Here is a 7,688-nt window from a genome sequence, read left to right as displayed (position 1 = left end):
TGGCTTCTGTAGATGGGATGACACTATGTGGCTTCTGTAGATGGGATGACACCATGTGGATTCTGTAGACGGGATGACACCATGTGGCTTCTGTAGATGGGATGACACCATGTGGCTTCTGTAGATGGGATGACACCATGAGGCTTCTGTAGATGGGATGACACCATGTGGCTTCTGTAGATGGGATGACACCATGTGGCTTCTGTAGATGGGATGACACCATGTGGCTTCTGTAGATGGGATGACACCATGTGGCTTCTGTAGATGGGATGACACCATGTGGCTTCTGTAGACGGGATGACACCATGTGGCTTCTGTAGATGGGATGACACCATGTGGCTTCTGTAGACGGGATGACACTATGTGGCTTCTGTAGACGGGATGACACCATGTGGCTTCTGTAGACGGGATGACACCATGAGGCTTCTGTAGATGGGATGACACCATGTGGCTTCTGTAGATGGGATGACACTATGTGGCTTCTGTAGATGGGATGACATCATGTGGCTTCTGTAGACGGGATGACACTATGTGGCTTGTGTAGATGGGATGACACCATGTGGCTTCTGTAGATGGGATGACACCATGTGGCTTCTGTAGATGGGATGACACCATGTGGCTTCTGTAGATGGGATGACACCATGAGGCTTCTGTAGATGGGATGACACCATGTGGCTTCTGTAGATGGGATGACACCATGTGGCTTCTGTAGATGGGATGACACCATGTGGCTTCTGTAGACGGGATGACACTATGTGGCTTCTGTAGACGGGATGACACCATGAGGCTTCTGTAGATGGGATGACACCATGTGGCTTCTGTAGATGGGATGACACCATGTGGCTTGTGTAGATGGGATGACACCATGTGGCTTCTGTAGATGGGATGACACCATGTGGCTTGTGTAGACGGGATGACACCATGTGGCTTCTGTAGATGGGATGACACTATGTGGCTTCTGTAGATGGGATGACACCATGTGGCTTCTGTAGATGGGATGACACCATGTGGCTTCTGTAGATGGGATGACATCATGTGGCTTCTGTAGATGGGATGACACTATGTGGCTTGTGTAGATGGGATGACACCATGTGGCTTCTGTAGATGGGATGACATCATGTGGCTTCTGTAGATGGGATGACACTATGTGGCTTGTGTAGATGGGATGACATCATGTGGCTTCTGTAGATGGGATGACATCATGTGGCTTCTGTAGATGGGATGACACTATGTGGCTTGTGTAGATGGGATGACATCATGTGGCTTCTGTAGATGGGATGACACTATGTGGCTTGTGTAGATGGGATGACACCATGTGGCTTCTGTAGACGGGATGACACCATGTGGCTTCTGTAGATGGGATGACACCATGTGGCTTCTGTAGATGGGATGACACCATGTGGCTTCTGTAGATGGGATGACACCATGTGGCTTCTGTAGATGGGATGACACCATGTGGATTCTGTAGATGGGATGACACCATGTGGCTTCTGTAGACGGGATGACACCATGTGGCTTCTGTAGATGGGATGACACCATGTGGCTTCTGTAGATGGGATGACATCATGAGGCTTCTGTAGATGGGATGACACTATGTGGCTTCTGTAGACGGGATGACACCATGTGGCTTCTGTAGATGGGATGACACCATGTGGCTTCTGTAGATGGGATGACACCATGTGGCTTCTGTAGACGGGATGACACTATGTGGCTTCTGTAGACGGGATGACACCATGTGGCTTCTGTAGATGGGATGACATCATGTGGCTTCTGTAGATGGGATGACATCATGAGGCTTCTGTAGACGGGATGACACCATGTGGCTTCTGTAGATGGGATGACACCATGTGGCTTCTGTAGATGGGATGACACCATGTGGCTTCTGTAGATGGGATGACACTATGTGGCTTGTGTAGATGGGATGACACTATGAGGCTTCTGTAGATGGGATGACACCATGTGGCTTCTGTAGATGGGATGACACCATGTGGCTTCTGTAGATGGGATGACACCATGTGGCCTATGTAGATGGGATGACACCATGTGGCTTCTGTAGATGGGATGACACTATGTGGCTTCTGTAGATGGGATGACACCATGTGGCTTCTGTAGATGGGATGACACCATGTGGCTTCTGTAGATGGGATGACACCATGTGGATTCTGTAGATGGGATGACATCATGAGGCTTCTGTAGATGGGATGACACCATGTGGCTTCTGTAGACGGGATGACACCATGTGGCTTGTGTAGACGGGATGACACTATGTGGCTTGTGTAGACGGGATGACACTATGTGGCTTCTGTAGATGGGATGACACCATGTGGCTTGTGTAGATGGGATGACACCATGTGGCTTCTGTAGATGGGATGACACCATGTGGCTTCTGTAGATGGGATGACACCATGTGGCTTCTGTAGATGGGATGACACCATGTGGCTTCTGTAGATGGGATGACACCATGTGGCTTCTGTAGATGGGATGACACCATGTGGCTTTTGTAGATGGGATGACACCATGTGGCTTCTGTAGATGGGATGACACCATGAGGCTTCTGTAGACGGGATGACACTATGTGGCTTCTGTAGATGGGATGACACCATGTGGCTTCTGTAGATGGGATGACACCATGTGGCTTCTGTAGATGGGATGACACTATGTGGCTTCTGTAGATGGGATGACACCATGTGGCTTCTGTAGATGGGGTGACACCATGAGGCTTCTGTAGACGGGATGACACTATGTGGCTTCTGTAGATGGGATGACACCATGTGGCTTCTGTAGATGGGATGACACCATGAGGCTTCTGTAGATGGGATGACACCATGTGGCTTCTGTAGACGGGATGACACCATGTGGCTTCTGTAGATGGGATGACACCATGTGGCTTCTGTAGATGGGATGACACTATGTGTCTTGTGTAGATGGGATGACACCATGTGGCTTGTGTAGACGGGATGACACTATGTGGCTTGTGTAGATGGGATGACACTATGTGGCTTCTGTAGACGGGATGACACTATGTGGCTTGTGTAGATGGGATGACACCATGTGGCTTCTGTAGATGGGATGACACCATGAGGCTTCTGTAGACGGGATGACACTATGTGGCTTCTGTAGATGGGATGACACCATGTGGCTTCTGTAGATGGGATGACACCATGAGGCTTCTGTAGATGGGATGACACCATGTGGCTTCTGTAGACGGGATGACACCATGTGGCTTCTGTAGATGGGATGACACCATGTGGCTTGTGTAGATGGGATGACACCATGTGGCTTGTGTAGATGGGATGACACTATGTGGCTTGTGTAGATGGGATGACACCATGTGGCTTCTGTAGACGGGATGACACTATGTGGCTTGTGTAGATGGGATGACACCATGTGGCTTCTGTAGATGGGATGACACTATGTGGCTTGTGTAGATGGGATGACACCATGTGGCTTCTGTAGATGGGATGACACCATGTGGCTTCTGTAGATGGGATGACACCATGTGGATTCTGTAGACGGGATGACACCATGTGGCTTCTGTAGATGGGATGACATCATGTGGCTTCTGTAGATGGGATGACACCATGTGGCTTCTGTAGATGGGATGACACCATGTGGCTTCTGTAGACGGGATGACACTATGTGGCTTCTGTAGATGGGATGACATCATGTGGCTTCTGTAGACGGGATGACACTATGTGGCTTCTGTAGATGGGATGACACCATGTGGCTTCTGTAGACGGGATGACACTATGTGGCTTCTGTAGATGGGATGACATCATGTGGCTTCTGTAGACGGGATGACACTATGTGGCTTGTGTAGATGGGATGACATCATGTGGCTTCTGTAGACGGGATGACACTATGTGGCTTGTGTAGATGGGATGACATCATGTGGCTTCTGTAGACGGGATGACACTATGTGGCTTGTGTAGATGGGATGACACCATGTGGCTTCTGTAGATGGGATGACACTATGTGGCTTCTGTAGACGGGATGACACCATGTGGCTTCTGTAGATGGGATGACACTATGTGGCTTCTGTAGATGGGATGACATCATGAGGCTTCTGTAGATGGGATGACATCATGTGGCTTCTGTAGATGGGATGACACCATGTGGCTTCTGTAGATGGGATGACACCATGTGGCTTCTGTAGATGGGATGACATCATGTGGCTTCTGTAGATGGGATGACACCATGTGGCTTGTGTAGATGGGATGACACCATGTGGCTTCTGTAGACGGGATGACACCATGTGGCTTCTGTAGATGGGATGACATCATGTGGCTTCTGTAGATGGGATGACACCATGTGGCTTGTGTAGATGGGATGACACCATGTGGCTTCTGTAGATGGGATGACATCATGTGGCTTCTGTAGATGGGATGACACTATGTGGCTTCTGTAGATGGGATGACACCATGTGGCTTGTGTAGATGGGATGACACCATGTGGCTTCTGTAGACGGGATGACACCATGTGGCTTCTGTAGATGGGATGACATCATGTGGCTTCTGTAGATGGGATGACACCATGTGGCTTGTGTAGATGGGATGACACCATGTGGCTTCTGTAGATGGGATGACACTATGTGGCTTGTGTAGATGGGATGACACCATGTGGCTTCTGTAGATGGGATGACACTATGTGGCTTCTGTAGATGGGATGACACCATGTGGCTTCTGTAGACGGGATGACACCATGTGGCTTCTGTAGATGGGATGACATCATGTGGCTTCTGTAGATGGGATGACACCATGTGGCTTCTGTAGATGGGATGACACCATGTGGCTTGTGTAGATGGGATGACACCATGTGGCTTCTGTAGATGGGATGACACTATGTGGCTTGTGTAGATGGGATGACACCATGTGGCTTCTGTAGATGGGATGACACTATGTGGCTTCTGTAGATGGGATGACACTATGTGGCTTCTGTAGATGGGATGACATCATGTGGCTTCTGTAGATGGGATGACACTATGTGGCTTCTGTAGATGGGATGACACTATGTGGCTTCTGTAGATGGGATGACATCATGTGGCTTCTGTAGATGGGATGACACCATGTGGCTTCTGTAGATGGGATGACACTATGTGGCTTCTGTAGATGGGATGACACCATGTGGCTTCTGTAGATGGGATGACACCATGTGGCTTCTGTAGATGGGATGACACCATGTGGCTTCTGTAGATGGGATGACACTATGTGGCTTCTGTAGATGGGATGACACCATGTGGCTTCTGTAGATGGGATGACACTATGTGGCTTCTGTAGATGGGATGACACTATGTGGCTTCTGTAGATGGGATGACATCATGTGGCTTCTGTAGATGGGATGACACTATGTGGCTTCTGTAGATGGGATGACACTATGTGGCTTCTGTAGACGGGATGACACCATGTGGCTTCTGTAGATGGGATGACATCATGTGGCTTCTGTAGATGGGATGACACCATGTGGCTTCTGTAGATGGGATGACACTATGTGGCTTCTGTAGATGGGATGACATCATGTGGCTTCTGTAGATGGGATGACATCATGTGGCTTGTGTAGACGGGATGACACTATGTGGCTTCTGTAGATGGGATGACACCATGTGGCTTCTGTAGACGGGATGACACCATGTGGCTTCTGTAGACGGGATGACACCATGTGGCTTCTGTAGATGGGATGACACCATGTGGCTTCTGTAGATGGGATGACATCATGTGGCTTCTGTAGACGGGATGACACCATGTGGCTTCTGTAGATGGGATGACACTATGTGGCTTCTGTAGATGGGATGACACCATGTGGCTTCTGTAGACGGGATGACACCATGTGGCTTGTGTAGACGGGATGACACTATGTGGCTTCTGTAGATGGGATGACACCATGTGGCTTCTGTAGATGGGATGACACCATGTGGCTTGTGTAGACGGGATGACACTATGTGGCTTCTGTAGATGGGATGACACCATGTGGCTTGTGTAGACGGGATGACACCATGTGGCTTCTGTAGATGGGATGACACTATGTGGCTTCTGTAGACGGGATGACACCATGTGGCTTCTGTAGACGGGATGACACCATGTGGCTTGTGTAGACGGGATGACACTATGTGGCTTGTGTAGATGGGATGACACTATGTGGCTTCTGTAGATGGGATGACATCATGTGGCTTCTGTAGATGGGATGACAGCATGGGGCTTCTGTAGATGGGATGACAGCATGGGGCTTCTGTAGATGGGAGGACACTATGGGGTTTATGGAGATGGGATAGCATCATGTGGCTTTTGGAGATGGGAGGTCATCATTGGGCTTCTGTAGATGGCATGACACCCATCTGGTTATGGGATGGCATCACGGGGCATCTGGAGATCGGATGGCATCGTGGGGCTTCTCGAGATAGGATGGCATCATGTGGCTTCTGGAGTTGGGATTGCATCATTGGGCTTCTGGAGATGGGAGGATATCATGGGGATTCTTGTGATGGGATGACTGCCATCAGGAGACGGGATGTCATCATGTGGCTTCTGGAGATGGGATGACACCATTGGGCTTCTCGAGACGGGATGACACCCATCTGGACATGGGATGACCGCATATGGCTTCTGGAGGCGGGAAGTCATCATGGGCTTCTGTAGATGGGATGACTGCCATCTTGAGGCGGGATGTCATCATGGGGCATCTGTAGATGGGATGACATCAAGAGAGTTCTTAAGATGGGATGACTGCTATCTGGAGATGGGATGACGGCCATCTGGAGATGGGATGATTGCTATCTCAAGACTGGATGATATTATGAGGGTTCTGTAGATGGGATGACTGCCGTCTGGAGATGGGATGACATAGTGAGGGTTCTGTAGATGGGATGACCGCCATCTGGGGATGGGATGACTGCTATCTCAAGACTGGATGATACTATGAGGGTTCTGTAGATGGGATGACTGCCGTCTGGAGATGCTATGACATAGTGAGGTTTCTGGAGATGGGATGACATCATGGGGCGTCTGAAGATGGGATGACAGCATGTGGCTTCTGGAGACGGGATGTCATCATAGGACTTCTGTAGATGGGATTACTGCCATCTGAAGACGGGATTACATAGTGAGGGTTCAGGAGATGGGATGAAATCATGGGGCGTCTGAAGATTGGATGAATGCCATCTGAAGATGGGATGACATAGTACGTGAGGTTTCTGGAGATGGGATGACATCTTGGGGCGTCTGAAGATGAGATAACAGCATGAGGCTTTTGGAGTCGGGATGACAGCATGGGGCTTCTGTAGATGGGATGACACCGTGTGGCTTTTGTAGATATGATGACAGCATGGAGCTCCTGTACATGGGATGACACCATGGGGCTTTTGTAGATATGATGGCAGCATGGAGCTCCTGTACATGGGATGACACCATGGGGCTTTTGTAGATATGATGGCACCATGGGGCATCTGGAGATGGGATTACACAATGGGGCATCTGGAGATGGGATGACACAAAGGGTGCATTTTCGGCGTATTTTCTCCTAAATTGAAATCAAAAGTAAACTTGGACGGTAAACCTGGATCCGCTAGTGATTCTGGCGAAAGTTCGATTTGAACTCGGCCCGATTTAAAAAGAGCCACTTAGATCACTCGCGGAGACAACTGGCAATACGGAGTTATTGAAGGGTGTTAAATCTTGACAAACGTATTCATTGGAATG

Source organism: Mya arenaria, chromosome 13 (assembly GCF_026914265.1).
Source record: "Mya arenaria isolate MELC-2E11 chromosome 13, ASM2691426v1".
NCBI classification, from domain to species: Eukaryota; Metazoa; Mollusca; class Bivalvia; order Myida; family Myidae; genus Mya; species Mya arenaria.
Note: the sequence above shows the minus strand (reverse complement) of the source record.